This window comes from Muntiacus reevesi, chromosome 3 (genome assembly GCF_963930625.1).
Source record: "Muntiacus reevesi chromosome 3, mMunRee1.1, whole genome shotgun sequence".
Taxonomy (NCBI): domain Eukaryota; kingdom Metazoa; phylum Chordata; class Mammalia; order Artiodactyla; family Cervidae; genus Muntiacus; species Muntiacus reevesi.
In genome coordinates, this window is record NC_089251.1 from 108178707 (window position 1) to 108196274 (window position 17568).

Genomic DNA, 17568 nt, shown 5'->3' on the forward strand with positions numbered 1-17568 from the left:
AATGAATGGCTGAATGTGCCCCCTAATTATCAAATAGCTGATCAATCTTTTGGCACTAACCATTAACAGAAAATAATAATAATAATAAATGACGTCAAGGAGCCAGTTACTCATGAATTACAATGCAGAGAACAACGGACAAGAACAGATGCAGCCAGCACAGACACCAGGTCCTGTGGTGATCCTCTGAAAGGTCTCCTCCCAAGCCCTAAGACTTGCACAGTGCCTCTCCCTGTTGGACAACGACCCATCTGGCTTTCAGGGCTATGCCACGGAAATACGACATAAATACCAGAAAACCACACCATTCACACAGACTCTCACTACTGGAGAAAGTGTTGAAGCAAAAAATATTTCTGGATCTTCTTCCTTTCCTTAGCAAGTGATTTCAGAGCCAAAATACAGCTTAAAGATCATTCAGTTCACTGACTTTCAAACTGGACTCGGCAACTCCCACCCCGAGGTCCACCTCGGGAAAAAGAGAGGGGCAAAGGTCCAAGCAGGCTGTCAGGGCCCCTCTCTCTGTCAACCAAAGAAGCTGATTTTAGTTTCTTAACATATTGAAAGTGAAAGTCGCTCAGTTGTGCCCGACTCTTGGCGACCCCATAGACTATATAGTCCATGGAAGTCTCCAGGCCAGAATACTGGAGTGGGTAGCCTTTTTCTTCTCCAGGGGATCTCCCCAACCCAGGGATTGAACTCAGGTCTCCCACATTGCAGGCGGATTCTTTACCAGCTGAGCCACCAGGGAAGTCCAAGAATACTGGAGAGGGTAGCCTATCCCTTCTCCAGCAGATCTTCCAGACCCAGGAATCGAACCGAGATCTCCTGCATGGTGGGAGTTGGTAAGACTCCTCTTCTGAGCTATCAGGGAAGGTCCTAACATATTGGGCTTCTCCCATACGACTGTAACGAAAGAGTTCTACTGCTTTTATTTAAAATAAAACTGCCTGTTTGGCCTAATCCTCTAATTTTAAGAATGAAAGAACAGAGACTCAGGATCTCTCCAGCAACTTAGCAAAATCAAGGACTTTAGTCTCCTGACTCTACCCAGAACTCTTCGCACCAGGTTAAATCACTTCCCTACAAATTCTTCAGCACTTTTACAAAGTGAGGAGTTCTGATTACATACAGACCAGTAACAGGTATAAAGAAAACAAATACAGGACAATCCCAAACTGAGCACGACTATACTACAGACACTCTATCAAGTAGTTACTACACAGGCTTTCTCTAGGAATCCCTCATCTATCTACGTGAATAAATTAGTTCTCTGATGTTTTTTCATCCATCCAAAGACAATATGGTAATCCCCTGGCATGGAATGCACTTAGCAGAATGCCTCCCACACAAGTACAACAAATAGTAGTAGCTATTACTATTACTTGTGGCTCAGACGGTAAAGAATCTTCGTGCAATGCTGGAGACCCCGGGTCAATTCCTGGGTCTGGAAGATACCCTGGAGAAGGGAATGGCAACCCACTCCAGTATTCTTGCCTGAAGAATTCCATGGACAGAGGAGCCTGGCCCACTACAGTCTATGGGGTTGCAAAGAGTTGGACACGGCTGAGCAGCTAACACTAACTACTCAGCTTGCGCAATAACCTTTGGGAATAGGGACCCTCAAACTTGCCCAAGGTCACACAGTTAGTAAGCAGGACAGCTAGATGGTGAACCCAAGTTCCAAAGACCATATTCCTTTAAGAATGCTAACCTGTTTGGCCGACTCATTTGAGCTTTCTCGATGCCTTATCAACCCCACCTACTTCACAGCAAAAGTTAAGGTCAGCAAAAGCTCTTTGAAAAGTCCTATGCATACCTAAGGTAAATTTCTCTAGGCAGAATCCTCCTAAAAAGAGCGACTCTCTAACATCAGCCCTCCACCCTGGGAAAACAAGGAGATGGACTGAAAATGAGGTTAGTGGCGCTCATCTCTGACCTTCTGGCCCTATGCACAGCCAGAGAAAGAGATGCTTTGCTCCTCCGGGAACATCTGCAAAGGGAAGAGACAGACGCCTTTCCTTCCAGCCCTACTGCATTCCCCATCAAGTATGTGTCTCCAGTTAAAACTCTTTTATTTTGTAGACATCTATGGAACATCCATGATGTACCCACTATCCAGCCAAGTGCTAGAGAGAGATGGCTAAAACTCAACCCCTGCCTTTAAGGAGTCAGAAAGCTAGACCTAACTATAAAACAAGAACAAAGAGGCCTCCCTGACCATCTCACAAAACATAGCACCCACTCTTCTGCTCCTTGTTCTCTTTTCCTGTTTTTTTTTTTCACTTAACACATTTCACCACCTGATAAATGTGCTGGGAGCTTAGAAGAAGCAATTAATTGTGCCCAAGGGTGTGGTCTGGGAAGGAAATTATGTATCTTAAGCCTCAGAAATCATGGGAAAGTGAGGAACGGGACAGGGAGACCATTCTTTAATACCAATTTCCCCCTCCCCACCGGTGTCTCCCTCAGCTCCAACTCATACTAGCAAGATGCCCCACCAAGTGTTGCTCATGAGCCCCTTTCTGCCAAAGGTTTTGAACCCAGTTCCAAGTGGCCCTATCTAGCATTCTGGAGGCTGGCTCTTCTTCCTGTCCTGGTGGGCCAGAAGGTCTGAAATAGTACATAGTCAAACGTGGCCTGCCCTTTCCCCCAACACAGCCGCCATGATTCACTTCCTGTTCCCAAGAGTCATTTAAAGTAGAGGATCTGCAAATTTTTTCTTTCAAGTTTGATGGTATCCATATAAGTATATGACTCAGCTTGAGAGCGAGTATTTTAGGTTGTGTAAGGCCTAAGGTCTCCGTCCAACTACTCAACCCTGTCATCACAGTGTGAAGCAGCCATACACAATACATAAGGAAATGACGTGTCTGTGTTTCAACTAAACTTTATTTTAAACATAGGCAGTGGGCCTGTGGACCAGTTGGCAAGTCCCTGATCTAAAGGAAAATGAGAGAACTATTTTAAAGCAGCTTCCTCCTGACAATTCCTAGTTACTTGTCTTAAAACCTTCAGCTGTCCACATCTCACCATCACTTCTTGAGTGTTTCTATTTAATTACTGAACTTAAATGAGTTTTCCCAGAATCATAAATTCATGTATTTTAGATATGCAAGCCTTGGGGTTGGGAGCCCAACTAGCATATAGAGGTTCTCTGGGTTGGATAGGATTTAGAGATCATCTGATCCAACCTCCCACTCAATGAAGAAATTATCTAGCAAGTAGTTATTCAGCTCCTATTCAAACAATTCTAATGACAGGAAGGATACTCATTTCCTCCCAAGGCAACTCATTTCATCTTCAGACAGCTCTAAGGCAAGATACTCTACTCGTTTCTTCTCAGCACATTTTACCCCTTAATTCTTTGTGAACTTACTTGCTGTCTCTTTACTAGATCGTACGATCTACGAGGTCAGGAACATGGTCCCCCCCGCCCCCCAGTACCTCTTCTTTACTGCTATCTTTCCAGGAGTTTGAACAGCGGTACATAAATGGTATAAAGTAATCATTTACAGAGAGGGCGGAAGGGAGGGCAGGCAGGTAAAGCAGTGCTGCATTTGGGGGACGTTAAGTAACTCAGCAGTACTGACAGGACAGGCACAAGGGAGCGGCGGAGCAGGTACACTGGCACGGCTGGTGCGACACAGAAGCCCTTGAAATTTCACAGCAAGTGCAGAGGCTGAAGCGGTAATGTTTCAGGAGCACATTTAGAATCCCCCCTTTCCCTTTTCCTCTTTCTTCCAAGCCTCCCCTTCCCCCATTCTGATGTTTGATTCTCTCTCACTGAAGTTTTCTAAGTCTGCTCAGACAGACCCTCCTCCAACAAAAGTGCACAGCCCTAAAACTTGATACAAAATCCCCCTCTTATGCACAAGTGATATGTTTCAAGACCCCTGGTGGACGCCTGAAACCACACACAGTACCAAACCCTGTATGTACGATGTTTTTTCTGTACACTTGACCCTAGAACAACGTGGGTTAGGGGCAACGACCGTCTAAGCACTCAAAAATCTGTGTGTAACTCACACTTGGCCCTCCATAGATTCAGTCCTCTGCACCCTGGGTTCTGTGTCTATGGATTCAACCAACGCAGACCATGCTGTACCGGAGCATTCGCTACTGAAAAGCATCCACATAAAAATGGACCCACACAGTTCAAACCTGCACTGTTCAAAAGTCAACTGGATAAAGGCTGGGTCAAGAATTCATTCACATTACTCAGAACAGCAAGCAACTCCAAGTTATAAATTCTTTATTTCTGTGTATGTGTTCTTAGTCGTGTCCAACTTTTTGTGACCCTTTGAACTATAGCCTGCCAGGCTCTCTGTCTATGGAATTTTTCAGGCAAGAATACTGGGATGGGTTGCCATTACCTCCTTCAGAGGATCTTCCTGACCCAGGGATCAAACCTGCTTCTCTGGCGTCTCCTGCGCTGCAGGCAGATTCCTTACCTGCTGAGCCATCAGGATAGCCCCCATTTATTTCTGGAGTTTTCCATTTAATATTTCTGGTTGACCTGATCCATCTTACACTTAAATTGTTTACCTTTTTTTTTTTTTTTCATTTCAACTTGAAAGTTAGTTTCGATCAATAGTTTCAACTGTCTAAATATTTTCTACACCTTCCAATTTACAAGCATTCACTGTTTATCTAACAAGTGTGTCTTTTCTGTATCTTCATCCAAATTGATTTTCAAAGTGTTAAATAAAATATAACCAAGAAAAGCCCTCCAGAATGCCATTAAAAACAACCCCTCTAGATAAACATCAATCTATTAACCAGTACTTGCACATCACCTACATGCAAGCCGGCCCCAAATTCTGTCTTGCGGTCACATGAGAAAATGGTAAATACCTAATTTTAGCACTTAAGACATATTACTTTTTTAGTATATTTCTAAACCCCCACTCCAGCCTAGGAGCCTTTTCAAAAAATGAAAATGAACTGCCCTGATATACATCAAAGTGCTAAATATATGGTTAATTATCCCTGGATGGTGTGATTTCCCCGCCCCCTAATATTTCAATAACTTGTACTGATTTTACAATTTACATAAAATCATGGCAAAACCCAAGGAAAAAAAAAATGACCGGTTTGTATGAGCTAGTGACTTGCAGGGTCATCCCTGTGTTCTTATCCTTTGCTTAATCTGCTTTAGAATTCTCCCAGGATCACTGTCAAGTTTCCAATGATACCCTCAAACCCATGTGACCTAGAGGTTAACTCCAGATAAATCAAACATCTCTAGAGGGACAATCAGAATTTGACTCTGCCGTCAAACTCTATGTCCAGAATCCATTCCTTTCTAGGGCTATGCAGCACTGCCACCGTCTTCTCTGTCCCGACTACTGACAGAGGCAAAAGCTTCCTACCTGGTCTCCTTGCTTCCGCCATTGACCATTTTCCCCATCCTCCACAGTCTACTCCCCAACAGCAAACAGAGTAAGCCTTTTAAAACATAAGTCAGGACTTCCATGGTTGTCCAGTGGCTGAGATTCTGTGCTCCCAATGCAGAGGGCCCAGGTTTGATCCCTGATCAGGGAACTAGAGCTCCTATGCCGCCACTGAAGATCCCACATTCACAATTAAAGAGACCCTGAGTGCTGCGACTAAGACCCGGCACAGCCAGATAAGTATTTATTAAAAAGAAAAACAAAACCAAACCAGTCAAATCATGTCTCTCTTCTGTCGTCCACCCCTCAGTGGCTATCTCAGAATAAAACGCACTCCAGAGGCCCTACCCCAGCTCTCAGGCCCTCGGTGAGCTGCGGCCGGCTCTGCTCTGCTCCGGTCCCCTCTGCGCTTCCCCAGCTGCTCCTCTCCAGCACAACGGCGGCCCTGCTGGTCCTGGGACAGCAACAGTCACGCTTGCGTCTCAGGGCTTCTAGACCTGCTGTTCCCTCCGCCTGGAATGCTCTTCTCCCAGGCGACTCCTTGGGTGTGTTTCTCACTTCTTTCACGTCTTGGCTTAAAGTATCACCTCATCAGAGACCTTTCCAGATGACCTGACATAAAGTAACAGTCTCTCAGCTCTTCATCAGTTCCAATTACCACTTTACCCTGCTTTTGTTCTTCTGCACACCTATCACATATAGGTGTTTCTTATTTACTCTAACTACTCACTTTTTTAATGTTTCGACCCATTAGAGTATATTCCCTGAGAACAAGATTTTTTTTCTGTTTTGTTCAATGCTGAATACTTAGCTCTAAGAACCATGCTAAGCATGTAGTAAGTGGTACCCTCAACACATAAGCGCAGTATATGGCAAAATATGTATGAGAGGTATGTGTAATAAATTTTGTTGATGAAAATGATTACTCCCCCCTCCCAAATTCACCAAGTATATTTAAAAAAGGGGGGGTGCGCCAATAAAAAGAGACTAAAGTACCCTCAGAAAGATCAATGAACAAATGAATACTGACTACCATTCCACCCAACCAAAAATGAATTTCATTACCTACCCAGTTCCCTGAGGTAGGAAAAATGCTCCAGGAAAAGAAATAGAACAAGAATCCTGAACCAATTAACAGGTCAAGATTTGCCTTGAAATTCCCCACTCTCTCAAGAAGAGCCTGTCCTGTCCCTAACTGTGCCTGCTTCCAGGAGCTCCCGTGAGATTGAGAAATCTCACTAAGATTCCTTTCCTGTGTCCAGTCACTCCTATGCATAGAACCCATTTCCCAGACTCACTCTCTGGTTGCCCCATTGCCCCACCTTCCTGAGAACCCTACTCTAACTAGTCTACAGCCACCAACTAAGTAAGGACCAAGACCATGAGGTCCTCTGGCCACTCTGCTAAAGGGTCTTCTGTTTCGTTAGTATCCTCCTCTTCCTTATTCAACACCACCAATAAAACACTGCATATAGAATCCAGAAAGGGCTAGGAAAAGTAACTGTCAGTCACCCTCAACCAAAAAGTGACGTGCTCAAAAGAGAAACATCTTAATGAAATGAAAATAAGCAGGTTTAAAATCTAGTTCTGCCATCTGCTACTTGTATGAACTTAGAGAAGTTATTTAACCTGTCAAAGCTCATTTCTTTGTGGTGAAAATAACAACACTTACCTCACAGGGTTGGTGTAAATATTAAGGGAGATAATGTCTGGCATATAGTAAGTGTTCAGTAAATGGTAGCTAGGCCTATTTCTGAAGACTGGCTGGTAGACTGAATGAGAAAACATGTGAGGTGCTTAGCACAGTACTTGGTTCAGAACAGATCATCGATAAATACCTCCCTCTCTTGTAATGGTGGAAAAATTGTAGAGACTTCAGAAACCACTCCCTCCCCGCAGTGTGGCTGTGCGGACTGTGTATCACACTTACCATTTAGGTAATTGAAGTTTCCCGTCAATGCTTCTGGCTGCTCCCCTGATGCTTGCTGTCGTGGAAACAGTCACTCACTATCTTGCAATGGCAGCTGCCTCTTGACCTGGAGAGAACATAAATAGAAGGGTAGAGATAGGTAAAATGTGAATCGTACAAGATTGGGCTGAGCCTGTCTCCCTCCTCAGGGAAGAGGGGGCATCTGGCTCTGGAAACTTCCCCTTTCCTATCGGATGGTATGGTCCCAAGACTACACTGTCATTCCTGAAATTAACAGACCTATACATTCCCCAATGGTCTAAACATTCATATGATAGTTTACCTCCAGAAGGGATCTCAGAAATCTAGTTAAATGCCCTCATTTTAAGGAAGGAAACTAAAGCTTGGAAAGGGTGAGTCACACAATTGCTTAGGGCTGAAGCTGGGATTCCACTGAAAATAAGATGTTCTGGAATACGGGCAAGGGAAAAAACCCAAACATCTGTGGAGTATCCACCACACCCTGGACAATATGTTTTATGTTTTATACCAGACAATAACACAATAATGTTACCCCCTTATAGACAAAGAATCTAAATTTCAACAAGACAAGTGACTTGTCCAACATCTTAGCTGTGAGTGACACAGACTTTAAATCCAAGACTGTCCAACTACAAAAGTCATGTCACCATGCTAACTCTCACTGGGGTACCTTCTAGACTTGGTTCTCAAAACAGCCCTGAACCAGCCAATATCAATTAGAACAAAAACAGAGCCTCCTGAACTTTCCTGGTGGTCCAGTGGTTAAGAATCTGCCTGCCAATGCGGGGGACACGGGTTTGATCCCTGGTCTGGGAAGATCCCACATGCCTGGGGCCAGTAAGCCCATACGCAGCAACTATAGAGCCTGCCCACTGAACTACTGAACCCATGTGTCCTGGAGCCCACGCTCCACAAAGAGAAGCCACTGCAGTGAGAAGGCTGTGCACCAAAACCGGAGAGCAGCCCCACTCACAACTAGAGAAAGTCCATGCAGCAGCAAAGACTCAGAGCAGTCAAATAGAAAATAAAACAAAATTTAAAAAATAGAGCCTCTCTGTCTGCAAACTTTACCCCATTTTGTAAAAAACCTTCTACAAGAGAGTTGAAAAGCCTCCTAACCCACTGCATCTTACCCCAAGACTGGAGAAGAGTAAATAAAGGTGGCAGATCTGGGTTTAACATCTGTCTATCCCGCTCTTAAGGAAGAATGGAAAGATGACTTCTAAGCTAGTGGCAAGCTAAGAGGTTTCCGTGCCTGGTCCTCCACCCACGGCACCCCCTTTCATCACAGCTGCCCATCCCTCCCTTGTATACGCCAGAGACCACCCTGTGACCTCCCTGCAAGGTTGCTTGGTCCCTTTTAATCCAATTTCCACACCTTCACTACCAACTCCATAACACATTCACATATACAGAATCTGCCTGTACCTCCATCCTCCCAGGGAGAAAGGCTAGAATAAAGACAGAGAAGTAATAAAATGATAGCTTTTCCCAAATGGCCTTTAAAAAGATGAGGGTTTGAAGCCTCAAGCCAATAAGACCTAAGAGAAAATTATTGATAAGCAATGAACACAGCTAGAAAAGAAGTAGAAAAAGGACCTGTACTAAGGGCAGCACCTGAGGGATGGCCTGGGTGGGCATGCTTCAAAAAAAGAATCAGTCTAAGCAGATTAAGTGTGGTTGCTTTTCAAATAGCAGGACTGGCCCACAGACCTTCTGTCCTGCCCCTCTCCACCCACCTTTTACACACACACACACCTCTTCCTTTGCATAGCCTAGAACCTTTCCTACACAAAAATTCTAAACTCCAAGAAATGGCCACATAAATCTGGTCTGTCACCACCAAGGTCTCTGCAGCCCTAACAGTGACAGCAGCGCCTCTACTGAAAGCTGCTGCCCCCACCTCCAGCCAAATCTGCAGGCCTATTAATAAAGCCCAGGAGCCTGTCTCTTCAAAACAGGATAGAATACCCTGCCAAAAATCAAACAAACAGGAACTCCAGATGATCCTCATTTGTTTTCCACTGACATAAAGTCTCTCCTTATTTCTAGTGAAGTCGCTCAGTCATGTCCGACTCTTTGCGACCCCATGGACTGTAGCCTACCAGGCTCCTCTGTCCATGGGATTTTCAAGGCAAGAGTACTGGAGTGGACTGCCATTTCCTCCTCCAGGGGATCTTCCCAAGCCAGGGATCGAACCCAGGTCTCCCGCATTGTAGACAGACGCTTTACCGTCTGAGCCACCAGGAAGTCCACACAAGGGCAAATGATTTCTTTCCTTTGCTCCTGAATGTCACTTACTTCTTGCATCCTCGGAGTACTGGTCCTCTGTCCCCAGAAACAAAGGATAACTGTAAACATCCTCAAACTCTTCAGCGCTGCCTCTTCAGAGCCTTTCCACCCTGACAGAACTTGCCACGTCACTTCCCTGAGGCATCTCTTCTGGTGCTGTGCTGTTACTGTTGGTGGTGATGGTTGTGGTTCTGCCTGTATGTGCTGTCTGTCTAGGAAAAGAGATAAAAGGACCCTTACAGATCACAGGGAGTCCAACTGCCTCATTTTCCAGAGAAGAAAAGGAGTCCCAGCAAAGGAGAAGAAACTGGCCCAAGGAAGCAAAGCTGGCTGAAGTGAACACATTGAGTCCACCTGAGATAATTAACAAGCCACAGAAAGGAAATGCATCAGTCCACCCTCATTTGATTGCTGAACGTAAAAGTTCTCTTACTCTTTGGGCTCAGACCAAGGTTGCAGTGATATGACTAATGGCACCAAGGTCAGAACCGTGGGTAAATACAAGACCCATTATAGTACTAATAACTTCATCAGGAAAGCGGTGAAGAAGGTTGAAATCAGCCAGCACACTAAGTACACTTGCTCCTTCTGTGGCAAAACCAAGACGGAGAGACGGCTTGTGGGCAACTTGGACTATGCTTTCTGCATGAAAATGTAGCTGGCAGCTGTGGTGGTTGGACCTACAACACTATTTCTGTTGTCACAGTAAAGTCAGCCATCAGAAGGCTGAAGAGACTGAAGGACCAGTAGTAGAAACACCACCATTTGAAATGTTGCTAACCTATAATATAAGAGTTAATTCACGTAACAACAACAACAAAACTCTCTTAAATGTGTATTACTTTTGTTCCCAAAACACTTTGATAATGGATAAAAATGCTAGTGGGGAGTTCTGCTTCTAGTACATTCCTGTCATAGACAAACAACCAAATGCTCTGAACAAAATATAAAAGGAAACGACTATCTGAAGTGCATAATGGCTAACAGCAGAATTTAGAGAGTTGAAAACTGGAAGAAAGGACTGGCAGGGCATGAATTCCCCATTTTTGGAGCTTTGACTTCAGGGTTGTCCAGCTGAAGTTCCAATTAAAAATCAAACCCAAGGCTTTCTGTCCACTGGAACCGGAGGACAGAGAGACCAGGGCAGCCACAGACAATGAGAGACAGCCAGAGATGAGAGCCCAGGTTCTGCTCGATGCTCTGCCCAGTCTCCAGCTGACCCCTGAACCACAACTTCACGGGGCAGAATCCAAGGACCTCAGCTAAGGACAAAAGAACCGGACTGAGATTGGAACTGCCACCCACCACACATGAGAAAGAATGTGCAATTTAAGTCTGACCAAGTTAACTGCCTGCTAAAATAAACACATCAACGGAAACCAGTCTCTATACCATAACATTCACATGCATCCATGTCAAGGACACAATCCTAAATTACATGAAGAACTAAAAGAAGTAAACCCATTTGCAAGAGAAAAAAAAAAAAAAATCAACAGAGGGGAACACTAAGACACCCCAGACGCTGGAATTATCAGACAAGGATATTAAAGCAGCTATTGTTACCAGCTATTAAAAGCAGAGAAATTGGGGGCGGGGGTGGGGGGTGTTGAAATTTCAGAACAGAAATGCAGGATCTGAAATTTTAAAGTTCTCTGAATGAGTGGGTTTAAGAAGAGAATGGAGATTACACAGAAAAGAGTCAATGAAACTTGTAGATCAACAGAAATTATTCAAACTGAAATAACTGGGTCATCCACAGTCTCTACAAAAATCACCTTCAGGCCTTGCACCTAAGTGTATGTGGTGATTACTTTGTTATCAGAAAAACAGGTATCAGAGAGAACCAGAATGACTAGGGATCACAGAGAAACCATTACCTGCAATTCTTTTGGACCAGGTTTACCCCCATCTACTAATTAACCTATGTGGCCTTTCAAACATAAGCAAAGAAGAAGAGTATAAAGGTGGAAAATGAGAAGGCAGGGGAAAAAATGTAAACCTGAGACAACCATACTATTCAAAGTCCTAAGAATCAAATCTAATGCTCCACTGTGTGTACTAAGAATCCAGGAGATAGTCATGTTTTCCCCTGTAACTGCTGAGGTGGCATTCTCAGAATTATTCATGAAAAAAGTCAGGAGGGATTTTAACCTTTCTCTGCCCTATGCAGTCTCTTCAACAAAAATCCAACCTAGGAAATAGGCTACTCGCAGGATAGGGTGGGATCAATCAAACGGCGGTCTGGAGGTGAAGAGAGCAGCTTGGCGACAGCCAACCTCGTGCCACCAGTGGCCAGCATCCCACGCTTAGGTCATCGTGTTGGAGTTCAGCTGCAAGACTTGTTAGTTTCCGTAAGCCCTGCCTTCTACTGCCTCTCTGCTCCACCTAGCTCACCTGCTGCAGGGAAGAGAATCCAGTGCAAGTGCTCTGTTCTCAAGTGCTGTGATTAATTCTTAAATTGTGTTAATAACAGAGATTTCAACACTTATCTCTGATGGAGGATAATGTCTGCTCGAATTATCTCTGCTAGAATAATGTCTTTCCTTTTGTGCTCCTCCCAGGATAACTTATTACTCCTGAAACTCTTAAGATGAGAAGAAGATACTCTCTTATCCTCCATATGACAGATGAGCAAACAGACTGAGAGCCGTTGTGACCCTTTTAGGAAACAGACAGGACTGGTATCTAGTAATCCTACCTCTGAGCTACAGGGTTTTTCTTCACCTCACTAAAGAAGCCGTGCCCAACAGAGAGTCAAAAATACAGACCGGAATTGAAAAGAAAGGGCTTAGGCTCTTAAGAACTTACTACTAACAAACAACTGATAAGACTAGCTTGCGATTAGCACTTCTATTTAAATGTAGGCCCTCAAGGATGCCACCTGGCTCTTCTGCTGCCTTTCCTAACTAGTAGGTTATAATTGAGACTAGGCCTCTTTGCAATTAGCCCATGTTTGTGGGGTTTAGCAACTGAACCACATGCCTGAAATTGTTGGTTAGTTACCTGTTTTAACAAAGTTGGCTGCTTCAGAAGAACATGTTGGCTGCCTTTAACCTCTAGAAGTCTATCATTAGGGTATCAAGTAATGGCAAATGGGCTTCCCTGGTGGCTCAGTGGTAAAGAACCTGCCTGCCAATGCAGGAGATGCGGGTTTGATCCCTGGGTCAGGAAGATCCCCTGGAGAAGGAAATGGCAACCCACACCAGCATTTTTGCCTGAGAAACCCCATGGACTGAAGGAGCCTGACAGACTACAGTCCATGGAGTCACAAAGAGTTGGATGTGACTGAGCAACTAAACAACAATGGTGAATGTAGTTAAAAACAGCAAGTCACAGAAATTAGCCCTAAGGAGAAAGGAACCGAAGTGCTTTTATAACCTAATCTTCACAGTAACCCTATCAGGAAAATACCATCATGCTTATTTCATAAATGAGAGGAAATTAAAGGTTCAAAGTCATGGAGCTAATAAGTGGTAACTGATAAGTGGAGTCTCACCTAGCTATTTCTGTCCCGAAATATGCTTTCTCCTCTCCATTATACCTCTCTAAGCAATCAGCTCTCAGATCTCACCCAAAGAAATGCCAGTCCTGATCCAGTCCAAACGTCACAAACTTTCATGAGGTTGATGGGTAGTTTGTCCATTCATTCATTCAAACATTGACTGACAGTGCATTAGGCTCTGGGGCAAGCACTGGGAATAAAACAGTGAGTAGAAACAAATTGTCTTCAAGGCATTTACTGTTTAATATGATACTTTTCTAAGTACTGATTGCTCTTTGCAACCCCATGGATTGTAGCTCGCCAGGCTCCTCTGTCCATGGGATTCTTCAGGCAAGAACACTGGAATGGGTTTCCATGCCCTCCTCCAGAAGATCTTCCCAACCCAGGGATCAAACTCACGTCTCTTATGACTCCTGCCATAAAAGGCAGATTCTTTACCACTAGCGCCACCTGGGAAGCCCAGAAAGTTCTTCCTTTCCACACTGGGAGTCAAACCTGGGCCGCCTGGGTGAAAACCAGGAATCCTAACTGCTAGAGCATGTGGGAGAGGACTTAAGAATCATATAAAATACAAAGTACATGAAATACCATTAATAGAAAGTGACCCACTGGCGTAGGTCTACAAAAGCTCCAACCAGGGTGAGAACGTTTCAAGTAGAAGAGCGAGCACAGTGAGCTGGTGGAACTAAAGTAAATCTATGTAACCAAAGAAGGGAGAAACATTAAATACAAGAGATGCGACGAGGCAGGAGACATCTGGAGAGAGTCATACCGTGTAGGCCCTTGGAGCCCAAATCATGGATTTGCATCTATATCCAAACAGTTTAAGTCATCTAAGTGTTAAAAAGAGATAACTTTTGAAATGTGTACACATTTCAAGAAGATCACTTTGACTTCAGTATGAACAACAGATGGAAGGAGGTAAAGATGGTGCCAAGAGATCAGAAAGGAGGCTGGTCCTGTAGTCCAGAAGAAACAGTAACAGGGCACATCACATGATGCACCAGCGCCCGTGTGACGTCCCAGCGCACGTGTGATGTACAGGGCCTGTTCGGGGCCATTTATGTGAACTAACTTAATCCTCACAACAACTCTGAGAGACAGATACTATTATCAGTATTAAACAGATAGGATATAATATAAGGTTAAGTAACTTAACAGAATTACATACCTCCCCGTTGTGTCCTCACTTCCCTCACAGTTAGTCCTTTGCATTTCCTTCTTCATATTCAACTAGTGAAACTTCAACCCTTGTTAAACCAAACTAACAACCTCTCCAGGCCAACACCAAAGCATCTAAATTATAAATTAACTGTATCTCTAGAGAAAATAAAACCATATTCACTGATAAGATTTTAAATTTATCACCACAAATTTCCAACAATTATCTCTCAGTGTTGCCAGCAATCCTGCTACATTTTCCTTAGTAGGTTCACTTTTCTACTCCCCAAAATGATTCACATCTTTTTCCCCCTCCCGATAAACCTCCAGCCCCCATCAGCTAATAACCCTGTCACCAAGAGGCAACATTCAGTAGTATCCAGTTCACCATGTTCTTTATCTGATATGCATGTATTGTTGCTGAATTGGCACTTGTGTTAAATAAAGTTGACATCAAGGTGGCTCCCCAAATTTGAAACAGCATCAAAACCAAGAAGCAACAGTCAGATCATCCTTTTCCTAACTCCAAATCTAACTACACACCAGCATTCTGCTTCCTCTACTGTGATAATGAGGAGTCTCCATTGGTATATAAAGTACAACCTTTCATACCTACTATGGCTCTAGTTTCCTCTTAGCTTAATATACAGTTATCCCCACTCCCTCTTACATCATTGTTTTCTCTCTTTAAAGATTCATGTCCACCAGCACACAAACATGCTCAAGAAATTAGCTACTTGAAGTTTGATCCACGAACTCGGCACTGGCTCACAAACTGTTACCAGTATGATGTTATTGTTCAGTCACGTCCAACTCTTTGCGACCCCATGGACTGCATCACACCAAGGATCACCATCTCCCAGAACTTGCTCAAACATATGTCCATTGAGTCGGTGATGCCATCCAATCATCCTGTCCTCTGTTGTCCCTTTCTCCTCCTGCCTTCAATCTTTCCCAGCATCAGGGTCTTTTCCAATGAGTCAGCTCTTTGCATCAGGTGGCCAAAGTATTGGAGTTTCAGCTTCAACATCAGTCCCTCTAATAAATATTCAGGATTGATTTTCCTTAGGAGTGACAACTTTGATCTCCTTGCAGTCAAAGGGACTCTGAAGAGTTTTCTCCAACACCACAGTTGAAAAGCACTGATTCTTTGGCACTCAGCCTTCTTTATGGTCCAGCTCTCACATCCATACATGACCACTGGAATAACCACAGCTTTGACTATTTCTGTATCACTATAGGTACAGCAATTGAGATGAAGTATGTAGACATTCGTGCGGCAACGTGACATCCAAGCACATGATCAGTGGACTTCTCAAATGGTAGACCAGTAAGGGTATTGGTGAACTCAAATAGTGAGTCATGTGTGAAGTGCGTTATGTACAGATCCTACACAGTACTACCATGTATAGGCTTCCCTGGAGGTTCAGATGGTAGAGTCCACCTGCAATGCAGGAGACCTGGGTTTGATCCCTGGGTTGGGAAGATCCCCTGAGGAAGGAAGTAGTAACCCACTCCAGTACTCTTGCCTGGAGAATCCCATGGACAGAGAAGCCTGGCAGGCTACAGTCCATGGGGTCACAAAGAGTCAGACATAACCGATCGACTAACACTTTTACTTTCACACTTTCACCAAAGTAGGTCCTGGACAGATTAGATCCAAGGCCACATTTGAGAAGCAAGATTCTAGAATTTCTCATCTTAAAAAACAAGACCAAAAAAAAGAATAAACTCTCTCTCGAGCTCACTTCCTCCGGTACTCCAGCTCCAATGTCTCTTCTCTTGAAAGGTTGTCTACTATTCGTTTCCTCTTCTCTCCTCCTCTCAGTTCACTCCAACCAGTCTTCCATCCTCAACACACCAGAACTGTTCATAAGGGTCAAAGGCCTCAATGTTGCCAAATTCTAGACCATCTCTTTGCCTTCTAAATAGCATTAACACAAAGAACCACTCTTTCTCCATCTAAACACTTTCTTCCTTAATTCCAGGATATCATACTTTCCTGAGCTTCTTCCTACTCCACTGGCTCACTGTTATTCATTTTTGTTGGCTCCTCCTCTACTCGACAAGGGCCAGTCCTGGGCCTCTTTATCTGTAACCTCATTTCTTTGGGTAATCTCATCCAGTCCCAGCACTGTTGAAGCACAATGGCTGCAAAAACTTTCCTCAGCAGTGACCCCCACTAAACTCCAGTAGCATATCCAACAAGTTACCTGATGTCTCTACCCAGACATCTAATCAACATCAAATCCACATAGTCTCATTTTTTTTAAATTTACTGAAAACTTTTATGTTTGGAATTAGCCAGCTGAACTCAGTTTCAGTTCAGTTGCTCAGTCGTATCTGACTCTTTGTGACCCCATGAATCACAGCATGCCAGGCCTCCCTGTCTACCACCAACTCCCAGAGTCTACTCAAACTCATGTCCATCGTGTTGGTGATGCCATCCAGCCATCTCATCCTCTGTCATCCCCTTCTCCTCCTGCCCCCAACCCTTCCCAGCATCAGGGTCTTTTCCAATAAGTCAACTCTTCGCATGAGGTGGCCAAAGTACTGGAGTTTCAGCTTCAGCATCAGTCCTTCCAATGAACACCCAGGACTGATCTCCTCTAGGATGGACCAGTTGGATCTCCTTGCAATCCAAGGGACTCTCAAGAGTCTTGAACTCAGTTTAGATGATTCCAATTTTGTTGGCAATAGCAAAGCATCATAGTCAGAAGCCAATCAAACAAATGCCATCAGGCCTGATCAGGGTGTTGACCTTAGTCACATCAGTGTCCTAGAGCTTCTTCACAGCTTGTTTAGTTTGGTGCTTGCTGGCCCCGTGTTTTGCTGTCTTCTATTTTCTTCATGGCTGATTTGGTGGGGGGGGGGGGAATTTGATGACGGCATAGTGGTCAAGTTTGTTTCTCCAAGGGTCGGCTCTTCTGAGGGTATTTGGGCTGCCTCCTTAGCTGCAGTGTTTTGGGCCACCGGAAGGTGGGCGACGTCTGGATCTTCTATTTTTTGTGGTTGTGGACATCTTTCAACACTGCTTTCTTGGCCTTCAAAGCCTTTGCTTTGGCTTTGACTTTGGGAGGGGCAGGGCTTCCTTCTTCACCTTCAGTGCCATTTTTGTGAAAAAAACTTCTTATATTCTTGTTGGTCTTCACTGTCTACTCCTCTCTCCCAACGCCATTCCTCTTTCCCCATCTCAGTTCACAGCCACACCATCCACCCAACTGTCCAGGCCAAATACCTGGAATCATCCAGGATTCTTTCTTCCC

The 17568-nt window shown here is 44.2% G+C and overlaps 1 protein-coding gene across 8 annotated transcripts in view; it reads right to left on the minus strand.

Moving 5' to 3' along the window:
• Positions 1 to 17568, minus strand: part of LUZP1 (leucine zipper protein 1) — a 103541-nt gene that overhangs the window by 26100 nt on the left and 59873 nt on the right. For 3 of the 8 annotated variants that reach the window (XR_010662394.1, XM_065930025.1, XM_065930022.1), the window contains exons 2-3: positions 9649 to 9851; positions 7327 to 7432 (exon numbers count right to left, since the gene is read on the minus strand). The gene's annotated coding sequence lies outside the window, so the exon portion shown is untranslated. Of the gene's footprint in view, positions 1 to 5744; positions 6009 to 7326; positions 7433 to 9648; positions 9852 to 17568 lie in introns of all 8 variants that reach the window. The other 5 variants (XM_065930027.1, XM_065930026.1, XM_065930023.1 and 2 more) reach the window with 4 other exon arrangements.